General features: G+C 43.0%; 1 long non-coding RNA gene across 1 annotated transcript in view; it reads left to right on the top strand.

Annotated features, from left to right (window-relative positions):
- The first annotated feature begins 13,949 nt into the window (after positions 1 to 13,949).
- Positions 13,950 to 14,115, top strand: part of LOC121110572 — a 57,504-nt gene continuing 57,338 nt past the window's right edge. Inside the window, exon 1 of the long non-coding RNA XR_005859408.2 lies at positions 13,950 to 14,075. This is a non-coding gene — a long non-coding RNA (uncharacterized LOC121110572). The remainder of the gene's footprint in view (positions 14,076 to 14,115) is intronic.

Raw genomic sequence — 14,115 nt, 5'->3', positions numbered from 1 at the left:
CAGAGCCTGTGCCCCATGCTGCATGGATAGGTGGACGGGGGCATGGCTGCTCAGTGCCCCCAGCAGGGATTTCTGCTCTGGGATGTTCAAAGGGAGCACCGCATCCCTTGGGGCCTGTGGAAACCAGAACTTCAGTAGTTCTGTTGGATACTGCGCTTAGAAGAGATGCTGGCCAAAGGAAAGCCTTTTAATTGCAGAGTAGCAGTTTTGCGCATTTACATCAACGCTTCCTGCTTTCTTAGGGGCAGAAATTCCTCTCCTGAATAACTGACTGTTACACCTGCCCACGACTGATGATATTTTCCCCATTTCAGAGAGCCAGGATGCGCAGCGTTGGTAGATATGCAAAGCCTCTGGCCGTGTCCTGCCGGTGCCCCCAGAGCCCCATGGCACAGAGCTGGCCCTGCAAAAGGGCTCCCACCGATGGTTTTATGCACACGTCGTTGGAAGCCTCAGGCTGAAAATGTTAATTTCTATTGGTGCTTGCTGGAACAGAGCGTAATTAGTAGTCACGGCCCTGCAAGGTGATTTGTGGAGGAGTCATCCTTACGCAAAAAACCTTGGCCTGGCTGTAGCAAGGCCTTCTTCGGAATTCAACCTCACCCAATTAACATACTCTGCCAAATATATCATTAATGAGCAGAGCAGACCGCACCGGCACTTTCTTTTAGATGCACTGACCGTTCCCTTCCTGCACACCCACTGCACCTGGTGGCCTCTGCCTTGTTCCCTAATGACTGGAGCTCCCCGTGCCCATCCCACGCTGCCAGCAGGATCTGGGAGCTGCAGAGAAGGCCCCTTGAAGGAGGTGGGAGGGCAGGAGAATCGGCAGCAATTCCCCAGCAGCAGCTGTGCACCACTGGCACGGGACGTGAGAGGCTGCTCCCGGCTCGCTGAAGCGGTTCAGTGATGCAGCGAATGTGCATGACACCTGCTTGGTTTTTCTGAGTGCTCTGACCTCTGTCTGACCACGTCCCCAGCATGCATGCAGCTGGACGGGGAGGCTGGGCCGGGGGACCGCATTTTCCTTCTTGCCAAGGAAGCGGCTTGAAGGTGGATTTTGTTTTCAGGTGTCAGCTCCCGCCGCCCAGGGACATAGCAGACAGCAATTTGCCTGGCTGAGGTATTGCTCAGTAAAAGCTGTGTAGCAGTCAGCTGCAGCAGCATTCACTAAATGAGCACCAGAAGAATGCAACGAGGATTTTGCAGGCCAAAAGCAGGAGTAATTGCAGAACTCGCATGCCTGGGTAAGCCTCCATCAGCAGCAATTGCCCTTCCTTCCCGCCCAGCAAGGCTTTCCAACAAAACGAGGGACGCCAGCTAATAAGGCTCTCCTGGGCTAAAAGACTTTAATAACTTTTACTAATTTCAGTACCTTTTCATGCAACGTGTAATTAAATTATGAGGCTCCTTGCCATAGGATGTTATGGAAGACTGAGTTATAAATGGATTCTGAAAAGGATTAGGCAAATTCATTTTGGCTATGAAACACGACCGTTCGGGTACAACCTCCAGCTCAAAAAGTCCCCAAACCTCCAATTGCAGGAAGTCTGTCCTGGCACCAGGAAGATAACGCAGCAGAAAGCAGAGTGGAAAAACCAAAACTGTGGAAACTGGCCCAAACACTTGCTGTGACGTAGCAGTCAGATGTCTGCAAGCTTATCCAACTTAAAATGAGTTTTAATGCACAAATCAAGAGGATCACCTTTTTTTTTTCCCCTTCCAAATTTGAATTTATAGCATGCTATCAGTCACTAGCCTCAAGCCATAACCAAGATTAATACCAGCTGATGTGTGCATGCCACTACTATGTTGATAGTGAAATAAAACTTTCCCTGGTTTATTTGCCTCTCCCGCAAGGAATTCAGTCTTTCAGACCTCCCTCTCAGCCAAGACCAACCACTTTTAATAACATCTATTTATGTTTGCTGGTCATGAGGCATCTAAATAGTGTTTCATACAAAAACCTTTATGGAAGAACAGAAATGTTGCATGGTATTTATATTTCTGTAAAGGTAACGCTGGCATGCAGACAGGTTGTGGCTCAGTATTATATGTTAACAGATCATCCATGAAACGTTCACCGTAACAAAAGCAATGTTCAATAATAAGGAATATTAGTTTTAAGTGGGATTTGGTTTCATTTTCAATGTAGTACTTTGAATTTCAGTAAACTTTTGTGGTTTCCCTCGAATGCAAGCAAACACCTTGTTGTGTTGAACTGCCTTCTTTTCCTCAACAAACCCCACGTTCAGCCCTGATGCAGGCAGAGGATTCGCCAGATTATTTTGCATTAGAGGAGTGCTATCTTTAGTGAGAGAAATTAAAACAAAGGGGCTGCAGGCCAGAGTGCTAGAGCCTGGAGAAGTCGTAGATTAAGCTATATATTAATTACTGGATTCCCTGCTGGGAGCTATAAGCAGTTAATTCTTTAATTTTATGCTGTGTTTTTAAGGTAGTTTGAGGTTCTCTACAACCTCACACATCAAGAGGTTTTGAACGTCGACATTGAAACAGGCTGTTAGGAGCTGTTATGAGTGTGTTGGAAATGATCTCTGGCAGCCTATGGAGGCAGACCAACAGGAAGCGTGCAAAGCAGCTTTTGGGGATGGTTAGGTCAGCTGCTTTATGCAAAGGATTCGGGGAAGTCAGACAGCTGTTGGCTCCTAGGTGGTCCCACTGGGCAAAAGCAGTATGTGTTGCCCGACTCCCATGAAAGACGAGGGAAAGAAAGGAGTTAAAATCCTTGAAGACAGCTCCTAGGCCATCCCAGGGCTGGAAAAGCTTGCTCGTTCTGGCTGGAATTGGCTCAGCTCTGGTAACACAACTTGGTAGAGGCTTAGTCCTAGGCCTGACTACAGACATGACACAGGCTTCACAATGCCCTCTAGGGCATCTTTCTCTGTGTGCTAGATGGACTGTGGGCACAGGCCCTTCTGCCTGAAAAGTTATGTGCAATAGCAGGATGGGCTGAAAATTGACCCAATGTCTGTTACTATCTTCTGGTCTTATATTTATGGGACTGGGGCATGACACCAGCAAAGAAAACAATAGTGCTGATCAAGACCTACAAGTGCTTGATGTCAGTTGTTCCACAGAAAAGAAGAGAAAAAACACCTGAAGAAGGCCGGTTGCTCATTCCTAATCTCTAGGCCTCCAGCACAGGGGAGAATGAAAGGATTTCCAGGTGCACACTTCTAGCAGTCCTGGCAGCAGCTGTTTAAAATCCATCCTTGCCTCGCTCGGCTTGTGTTGTGCCACAAGCAGGCCTACACAAGGCCGCGGAGCAGAGGGCTCTCCCACATGAGGGAAGGGCTGCCACTTGTGCCTGTGCTGGTGCTGCAGTGCAAAGCACTTGTCTGAAGGGCTTTGGAGGTGAGATACGAAAGTGAAGTACACACCAACTTCAGCATCTGTTAGTCATTATGCAAATACTGAGCCGTGCTGGGTTAGCAGTGGGAACACTGAGGGTCGATGATAGTCACTGATAGTAAATATATATGTTTTATTTTAATTCTTAAGTGCTGCTTATTGTCTATTAGCTCGTTTAGAGGGCAAGGGATGCCCAGTGAGGGCCTCAGTGCACTTGCTCAGAGCACTCGCTCAGAACACTCACTTCACCTATATAATGCAACACAACGTGAAATACCGCTTGAGTTTTGGGGACAGCAGATATCTTAATTTCAACAGCACAGCCAAGCTGCAAAGCTGCGAGTGATTTTCCTGTGGGGAAGATTCCAACCTTCTCCATGGGAAGGGAAGGGAACACAAGTTAGCGTTTATGAATGCAACTTGTACTGCCTGGAAAGGATATATGACAACCATCCTTACTACAAAAAACAGGTTACCAGGAGAGGTGGTCAGGCAGGACATGGCTCTGAGCAACCTGATTGTGCTGTAGATGTCCCTGTTCGCTGCAGGGGATTAGCGGCCATCTGGCCTTTAAAGATACCTTCCAACTCAAACGATTCTATGATTCTATGTTTCTACCTAACCTAGACGGTTTCTGACCTGTTTAATAATGGTGAGTTAAGTCTGGCCGTTCAGACATGCTAATGTACTGGGAAAGTTTTATTGGCAGGAATCTTGCGGGTATTCTAATGTCTTTCACTTAATGCACACACAGACTGTAAGGACAGCTCTCCAAGCTTGTAGGGCATGTTGAAGTCAGTGCTTAAACCTAATGAAACCATTAGAAGAACACAGAGATGCTCACTCAACTTTGCAAGCCCAACTCCTGTCTCAGAACCCCACCTGACCTCTCCTGTCTCAGTGCCCCACCTCTGCTGACTGCAGTGCAGATATATCTTCCCTGCAGTAAGGCAGGAGGGAGAGGAGGCTTTGCTGATTCTCTCCTGAAGAGCAGGGCAGATGTCTCCAAAACGCTGAAGAAGCCTCACAGCAGATTGCATACCCTGGACTCCTTGCTTTCAACTGCATAAGGTCTGGCTGCAGGACCATCCAGCAGTGATGGTTGTGGAGCAGTGCAAGCAGAAAAGCTGCAAGTCAGTTGGAGATCAAAATATAACAATTGTCAGCGAGATGTCACGTGGAGGCACCAGGAATGCTCAGTGACTGCACCCCTGTGTTAGTGATCAGCCTCACTTTAGGGCTGATGTTGGGCATTTCCTCAGTGCACAGGAAAATCTGACCCAGTCCTGTGATGCTAGCAAGCTTGGAAATGATTTGACATGGGAAGTGTCCAGATGTATCTTCTCCATCAAGCTCATGTCCTTTCTTGTGTGCTGTAACAAAAATATTTTTTCAGCAAGATTTTGGAGCAAGATTTATTTTTAGTTTCTTTTAAGCCAATTTGGAACCAGAAATGAACAAAAAAGCCTCCAAATCCCAAATGAAACAGCACGAGTGAACAAAGGGGCTCTTGTTTATAAACTTCAATTTTAAGGGTTTGTTGCACATTCTACTGGAACAGTTTTTCATCTTTCACTTGCACAGTCCAATTTTTTAAATACTAACCTATTCAAGAAGCAAGTACTTTCTACTGCTATTTTGAACATCTTTTCAATGCCGTCTCCAGTTCTCAAAAGCTGAACATACTACTCTCCCATGCATTGATCCACTTCGATAACATTTCCAAAGCAAAAAATAAAACAGTGTTCCAATGTGCCGAGGAACAAAGTTAAAGAGGATGAGCTGAATCTGTCCCATAATCTGTCAGCTGCCGAGCCTTCATCGCTTAATGAACCTCACCTCGTGTTTCTGCCACTTTGCAGCACAAGAACAGGTCTCTGTTTCAGAAAAAAACAACCCAGAAACAACAACAACAAAAAAATCCCTCACCCCCTCCATTTCCCTTTGAATCTAGACAGAGTCTAGCCAGGAGAAAAGTTTTTTCTGCACTTCTACCTTAATATTTCTGTCTGCATTGCTTTGCTGTTCTCTGCCGCCAAAGCTAAGTGTTTGCTGAATTAAATAAACCATGCAGCCTTGACAGAGCTTGTGAATGCTGCCATTGTCATGAGAATCCATTCGCCGACTCGACCCCAAATCCTAGTGCCAATTTTGTACATATTGGTGCGGTAGTGAGCGAACGTGAATCGATCATGTTTATGAGGCTGAGAGGTTCTACAAAAAGTCATTTTACAGGCTGTTTTTGTCACTGTGCGCCAAAACTTCAGGTCTGGTTTGGTCTGGTTTGGAATCAGTTCTGTCTGTCAGGAAAGGTTTTTTACATTACTAAATGCTCAGTGAATTACTGAGCATGTTAGAGAGCCATGTTAGAGAGAAACTTTTCATCCTACATCTGACATAAAAACAGTTTGTTTCATTTGCACGTTAGTTAAAAATTGTGGACTGAATGGATTTCCAGTGTCTGCATGATGCAACAGGGGATGGTGCAAGAAAATTGGTTTCTCCTATCTGTACTATGGGAAGACTCTGCAAGGCTGATACAGCGTGAAGTCCGTAAGATGAAATATTAGTGCTGTTTCTGACAAGATACGTTTCTTAAGGACCTTGAGAGGTCCCTGAAGAAAGAAGGGCCTTGAAAAGAGAGGTCTGATTTCTCATCACAGAACCGTAATAATGGTCCCCTAATATTTCATGTCCTAGATGGTTCCGCTTTGTTGTATATTCCAGAACCAAAGGACCTTCTGCCCCTTTGAGAAACTCACATACAAAATTGGAGTTACTGGTTCTGTATGAAGTCTGGAAACAGATGCATCCATCTCTGGCTTCAGCTGCTCTTTGTAAGACTACCCAAGAACACCCTGCTTCACACACCTCACTGTTGTTTCCTCCAACACCTTTTCTTTCCCCTCTTTATGTGCCTGCAAAACAGCAGCAGGGAAGACCTTCTGGAGGTCTCGGCTCTATGGCTTGGGCCGATGCATCAGACCAGTACTTAAGTTCCAGAAGTTATACTGGCTTCAGGTTTTCAGTTTCCCTTTTCAAGTAATGGCGTGTGATGGTACAACAACCTTTTTAGAGATGTTTTCCTTTTGGCCTTGTTTTCAAGTTGCACAGAGGGCTGCTGTGCAGCTGACTCACCCCATCTTTAGACACCGTCCTTCATGGAGGTGCGTCTCACTCCAGAACAACGCTTTCAGCCCTGTGCTTCAGGTGAGTCAGCCTGGCACCTGGCAAGAGCAGAAACACTGCTTTCATTGACTTTTTTCTATTTTAACACAATGTCAGGGCATACCTATTGCTTGGTTACCTGTGGTCTCATGACGAGATTTAGTCTGCCACGCTGACCTCTTAGGCAAGGTCCTGTGGCTTTATTGACGCTTTCATCTAAAACAAGGTTGTAAGGCGCCTAGTTTCTCCCAAGCCCTTTATGTGTGAGCTTTCTGGTTCATAGAAATAAGGGAAATGATGTTCTTTCAGGTTACTGCCTGACTTCCGCTACATGAACAGAGACTGGTGCAAACCAAAAAGATAATTCGTGTCCACTGGAATTCAGATTATAGTTCAGAAGTGACTGTTTAAAAGCTCCAGAATAATTATTTCACCTGAAGTTGGATTTTTTTTTTCTCCAGGCTTGACTTAGTTTATAAATATGTGAGATAGGAGATTGGTAATTCAGTTTATAGTTTGTATGAACCCTGAAGCTTATGTCAATGCTGTTATCTATTATAGAAATGCAAACATGCTCTTTGATGTGTTATTCTCAGTGACTTGGGAGGATAAAGACGGAATACTCTATGGGCATTTGTAAAAGAAATTCAGAAATTGCAAGTCTACCAGGACCTAATAACATATTTTCATTTATTTTTTTTTCTCTTTTGCAATGTGCTTGATTACAATAACTTAAAAACAAGAAAAATATTGCAACTGTTTAGGCTTCTGCAGTAGGATAGCTCAAACCAGTTTCCCTGCTATACCAAAGCTCCTTTTTTATTATGCCAAACGCTTCTTAGATTACAATGGCAGGGAAATTTGGTGCCACATAGCTATAATTTATTCTGCTGGGCAGACTGTCTTGCTATAGGAGCACCTCCTGCTGGCTCAGCACAGCACTGACCACAAACTGTGTTTTTTAGTTTGAGAAAAACTAGGCAGCCAAGGGAGGTTTCTTGAGATAAAGGGAAATAATCCGAGTGGGATCAGCTCTGGTGCTGTATATGGTGATGGGGATGGCTTTGGTGATGGATGCTACCCAACCTACCACAGACACATAAATATATAATCCACAATGGAGTATTGTTCCTCCACTAATTCCATTCAAGCTCAAACATTTCCAGTGAACCAGGCTGATGCGGATCAGGAGGTGAGAAATATCAAGAAGACAAGGCACTAGTCCCTAGTAGCTTCCACTACTCAAGGAAATATCAATCAGAGTGTTCTTTCCACCAAAAAAAAAAAGGCCATTTACATTAAAAAAGTGAATGTTTCATAGGTTTGTGAACATTCCAGTGAGTTTCATTTGAAAATATGAAAGCAAAATATGAATTCATTGTGTTTGATTACTGCTACAACAAGCAGCTTCGGTGTTTTGTTTCCAAGCAACTTTTTTTTTTCTTGTTGGTTTGTTTTTATTTTTTTAGGAAGCACTTAAAAAGTCATTTCGAAAAATAAAAGAAGAAAAACTGCAAATGATGCTTTAAACTTCCATCTAAATAAGCTAACCTGACCTGAGAGGGTTTTTTTTTTTTTCTTGGAAAACTAAAACAATTCGAAATGCTTGCTGTCATTCAGGCACACAACAAAAATAAATCTGAAATATCAAAGTTTCCCCTAAAATGAGAACGCTGCCAGTGCTGGCGTGTTCCCTTCGGAGATCAAAGCTCTTGGGATGGATGGAGACGACAGAAAGAAAACCTGGTTTGTTAGTTTAAATGTAGTGGGAGGGGAGAATGAGAGAGCAAAGCATCTTAGGGAGTAGGACTTGAACAGAAATGAGCAGTTGAGATCTGCTCATCAATTCCTATTACTAGCAGAAATTATTAGTGTTATGGCAACACGTAAAGACTTCTGCTATTTATTGCTGTTCTAATAGTATATAAGGAGGCCAATGAGGTAGATACCAGACAAAAAACATAACAAAATGCAGTCTTTGCATCTAAACCTTTTTTTTTTTTAAAAAAAAAAAAAAAGGACTACCCAGGGTTTATTCAAAAAATATTTTCCTTCTCTATTGTCCAATTTTAATATTTTGACACACCCAGATGAAAACACAGTGTGTCACTGCCATGTCATGTTGTTCTGTGCTGCCATTTACTTTATGGCTGTGCTTCAGTGTATTTCCATAGACCGCTCTGTTGGTTAATAGTCACCTTTGGCTCGCTGCTCTCAGTGTGGGTGCTGTGCGATATCGCTGGTGTTTGCACACAGACGTACATCAGTCCAGCCCAGAGCTCAACCAGGTCACTGTACCTGGGCCTGCCTGCCCATATTGCACATAATTCAAAGAAAGAAAAGCTAGAAAATAATTTAGAAATGTTCTGGTAAACGTTTTAAAACTTCTCTGAGGCTACTTTGATAGATCTTACTGCTTGTAAAGTCAGACTCCTTTTATTCCTTTTATTTGGGTGGTGTCACACTGGCCCAAGGAGGTTGTGGATACCCCATCCCTGAAGGCACTCAAGGCCAGGCTGGATGTGGCTCTGGGCAGCCTGGTCTGGTGGTTGGCAACCCTGCACATAGCAGGGGGGTTGAAACTCAATGATCATTGTGGTCCTTTTCAACTCAGGTCATTGTATGATTTTATGATATGATTCTATGATTCCATAGGGACTGAAAAGCTGGAGAAAATTGTAACTAGTACATTTTTAAGAATTAGAAAAACTTACCTAACCTCACATGGTCAGACTATCAGAATATTACCATTTATGGCAGTGCTTTTGAAAAGAGCTTATAGGAGTGTGGCACCCAGACCCACTTCTACCCCCACTGAAATGCATGTTAATTTCCTATCAACTTTCATGTGAGGGATCAAAACTCTCAGCTCTCACCGAATTTCCCCGAGAGTTTGGTGACTATTGCAAAAATCCCAGCTCAAACCTCCTAACTGTCACTCTCATTTCAGGCAGAATTGGGTGCCTAGTGCGAAAATCCCAGGCTGAACAGCCTGATAACTCCTGGCTTTCAGGGCCAGGCAGCAAGCACTTTGCATCTGAGCAGAAAACCACCAGGAATCTCTGCTTTCCACTGCAGAGGGTTTGGATATTTTGGCCTTGGCTGTATACTCAAGCTGGATGCAAGATTACCTGGGAGGTTTGGTGGGAGGTTTGGGATGAGTTTGCTTTATTCAGGGGTAAAGGGGAATTTACATCTGGGCAAGAGATCGGGCTGTAGTGTTGCATTTCTCTTTCAATAGTTGCTGGGTGAAAGTTAACCCAGAATCTGCAATGACTACAAGTAAGTCTTGTGAGATGGGCTCAAGGGTGAAGATGGGGGGTCACAAGCGCATATTCTCACTCTCTTTCAGTGCCAGCATGAACCAGTGCCATTCTCTTTCTGAGACGAAAAGTGATGCGTGTGTTATTTCATACTAAATTACTGCAAGCGGATCTGTGCGCCGGCTTTGCAAGTTGGTGCAGAACGTAGCCAACCGCGGCCAGTGGGATGCTGCAGGGGCAGAAGTAGTCACCGGTACAAATCTAATTACGAGATTAAGACTGCTGTGTGGGTGTGTGCTTGCACGTGTGCCGGGGGGTGCGCGCCCTACTCGTGCAGATGGATGGCAATAATGAGAGCAACAGCAGTAATGAGTTATTCGTGGAGCAAACAAATCTGCTTTACGGTAACAGTTCTGTATCTGTGATCTCTAGCTGCTTTTTATTTAAAAGAAATAGTATTTGTGTATCGACTGAGTAAAATAGCCTGCTTGCCAACGCCCTCAGAGCAACAGTAATTACATGGATTTTTGGTCAGTCCTGTCATAGTTACTCCACTAAGTTGATTAACCTATATAATGAGTACAGGACTGTGACCAATACTGACCCCACATCAAAGGATGGTATTGCTGCTGTGTGCTGACCTGAATTTTAATTGTTCTCTAAGTTTTGTAATTAAACCACAGATGTGCTAAAGAAGAGATTAGGCATTTTAGCTGGCAGTGTATGCATTTTCCCAGATGTGTCAATTGTGTATACTATAAAATGTCAGATGCCCGCCTCAATACGCAAATATCTAATGACACGCCACTTCGCAGATACCTAAAGCCTCTCTCTTTCTTTTCCTTCATATCTTAAAGTGGGGAACAAAATTAATTTATATGCTAAAACTCTTCTATATACATTACTGTGTGTCACCATGGCTCTTGCATAAAGTTATATAAATAAATCAACAATGAATAAATTAGAACTTCAAGTGTCTGTGAAGTTCCCATAGGTTTATACACTTGGTCCTCAGAGTCCAAAAACGCTACTGCAGACAGATGTTTTTCCCTTCTTCAGGATCATCAGAGTGGTGCATCTGTTGCTTCAGCCAGTGGCTATGCCAGACTCGAGAGAAAACACGTTGCTCCTTAAATGAAGACAACTATTAGAAATAAATTAGAGCATCCAGAAGGCTGCTGTGCCTCCCTTCTGTTGAAATGCATTTCTCTTCTGGAAGCCCTCATCTCATAAAGGAAAGGAACCACGCGGCTCTATTCCACACATCCCCTCCCTCTGTCTTTCTGCTGGAGAAAAGCACATGTTTGGTGTCTGAGCTTCCCAGCACGTGTTGCTGTCGACCTCGCACCCATTCGTTTAGCAAGGAAAAGCACAACGCCTTTGCTGGCACAGCTCCCTGCTTTGCTCTTGACCAAGCAGATGAGACTGAACTAAGAGCTAAGCGAGTTAATCCAGAGCTGGGTGGAATGCACTGGAAGGGAACAACTGGGACGAAGATCCATGTTTCATTCATAACATTTTGTTTGGAACATATGGAAAGAATTGGGAGCTACATTTTCATCTTAATGAGCTGGGACTTGGGAGTGTGTACTGAGATTTATGTAAGTGTGAATTTGGTCTGAAACTATTCTTCTTTCCTGGTCTTGTAGTTCTTCCAGCTTCCTGTGCTTCATTTTGCCTCTGATCTACCATTGATGGTAGTCTTCCTTTCATATAGGAAGACTGCTTTGCATGCAGAACAGTGACAAGATGACAAAATATGGCAGGTTTGGTGAAGAGTGATCTCTGAGGTACGCACTTTTTTGCATCTTTCAGAGCCAGAGTTCTTTTAACACGGACAATTTGCAGGTGTCTATCAGTATCTTGGAAAAAAATAATTCCATATGTGACTGTACAACTTATTGGGATCTTGAGATAATCCCAGTCCTCTATCTGAAAAAAAAAAACCAACAGAGGATAGGAGTAACCACCTGGCACTGTCCTGTAGATACTGCACTTAACATAGCATTTGCAGGATACTATCCAGAGACAGTTTCTGCTTTGTTCTTTCCTGTGGGCTGCCCAGGAATCCCAAAGACATATCTGGAAAGCTTTTTCCTTCAATGGGAGAATTGATTGTAAAGCTGTGTAGCTAAATTCATCATCTGGATGCATTTTTTTTCTTTATAGCATGCTCCATTTCTCCTCGGCTCTTAGGGCCTCAGAAGCAAACAGAGCATCACTTGTACAAGAGGCCTTCTTTGCATGTGTCCCACCACAGGTCGCCTTCAGGCACAGGACTTTGCTACCTATTTTGGTTGGTCCTGCCATGAAGGCTAGAGTTTGAAGAGCATAGATAAATGTAATACTAGTATCAGCACACTGTTGGGCACTATGAAGAATGATGCCTTCATTACCAGACTCAAATGCACATAGGAACCTTGCTTCCTTTTTCCAGAAGCATCCTCACATTTATAGAAAATACTGCATTTGCAGTAGAGGCTGCAATTACTCTTCTTGAATGTATGTAAGGACAGAGCATTAAGTAACATATCTGCTAGCTAAAGGAAATAATATATCTCCACTGGAAATACTGATGTGCATATTCTTTAAGAGTGAGGTACACACCTGCAACAACAGTTTTAAGACTATAAATATGGCCTCAACTTTTCCTACTGTGTCTTAAGCTTGCAAGCCCATGCAGTGCATAGTGATGCTCCAAACAAGAATAGAAAACTGTGCTAACAAAGTAAAAATTGTTGCTTTCTAGCAATATAAACCTCTACGAAACAGATTCTGGCTCCTAAATGAAGACAGTAATATTTAAATAAAATTAAATGGGGTGTCCCAAGATTGAAATCCTAATACAAGAATTAACAGAGAAGAAAAGTCATAAACAAATTATTAAAATATAATTTTAAGTTAAATATGTTAATTTAAAATAACTTCGCGTATTCATTTGAAAGATGTAATTTCAAGAGAGAATAACCAGTTTAAAATTAATATAATTTATTAACAATTAAAAATTATAACACAAGCGGAGGGAGGTTGGAGGTGAAATATTGAGTTTCCTTTGATAGGTAGAGTAATTATGAAGTATGCTTTTGAAGTTCAAGAAGAGAGCCTTAGGACACAACATTTTTTAAAGAAAAAATTGGCTTGCACTCTCTTCAAGTGATTTATTTTGCACTAAGAAATGGGTGTGAGACATGATGTGATTTAAAATGTCATCCCTTGATGGAACTGCTTGAGGGTGACATCATTTTTTTTTCCCCCTCTCTCTTTTTATTTATATATTTGGCTTCTTGATTTCTGAAGTTCTCTATCTTAGGGAATCTAACAAAATTAAGTTGAAATGAATAATAATTAAAAAAAAAAAAAGCAAGCAATCAACACCTCTCCGTTCCCTGGAGTAAAACTTTCCCCTAAAGTTCAGGAAGCTAAAATCTAGACTCTGGAGGGAGCTACCAGGAAGGCAGAAATTATTCTGCTGCATCTTTGTCATTCGTGTTGTTTACGTGATGGTTGCGTTTGAGGAACACCACTTTTTCATATCCTCAAACAAATAAACGCCACATGTTGTGGAAGGATGGCCTCTCTTCAAAGCAGGCTGTCCCACACGTCTCTGGATAGGAAGGACCACTCTTCTCTGTGTGCTTTTTTGAAGGAGCTCTTTTAAAAGTTGGGACTGGATTTAGAGATGTTCTTACAAGTAAGTTTAGACCTTCCTTGCTTGAGTAGGTGGATTTTGTTCAGAGTCCTTGCTATTGGAGGCAAGGGATTTATGTGAGACTCTGACAGATTTCACCTGACAGTGAATCTCATAGTGTTTTACCTACTGTTAGTTGAACAGTTCTTCCTTAAAAGTTGTACAGGAACCTTTATGTCACAGCCTAAACTGATGACTGAGAATCTGGTGAAGAGGGTGGCTGGCCCAGGAAGCACAGGTGCAAGCAATTCACCTGTGCTTCCCAGGTGACCAGAAGGGGTGGACCCTGGATCCACCCCTCCCTGGGCTTATTTAAGGGCCAGCCTCCAAAGGGAGAGTGTTTCTTCTATGAAGGCTGCTTTCTGTGAGGGGGTGTTCTGTAGCTAGGGATTCTTTCATGAGTTGGGTGAGTCAACTTTTTCCTATATATATATATATATATATATATATATATGTTTACTGATATTCCTATTGATGCTTCATCTTGTTGCAAGGAACTTATCAGAAGCAATTTCACTGCTTCCAAGGATCAACAAAGGTAGATTTCCTGCTCTCAGGTCTGCAGGCTGAAAGACCTTGGAAAGGTAAGTGGGATACCTCCTAGAGGTAGGAAATGGGAAGAGA

Source organism: Gallus gallus, chromosome 4 (assembly GCF_016699485.2).
Source record: "Gallus gallus isolate bGalGal1 chromosome 4, bGalGal1.mat.broiler.GRCg7b, whole genome shotgun sequence".
NCBI lineage: Eukaryota > Metazoa > Chordata > Aves > Galliformes > Phasianidae > Gallus > Gallus gallus.
This window is presented reverse-complemented; position numbering and strand designations above follow the sequence as displayed.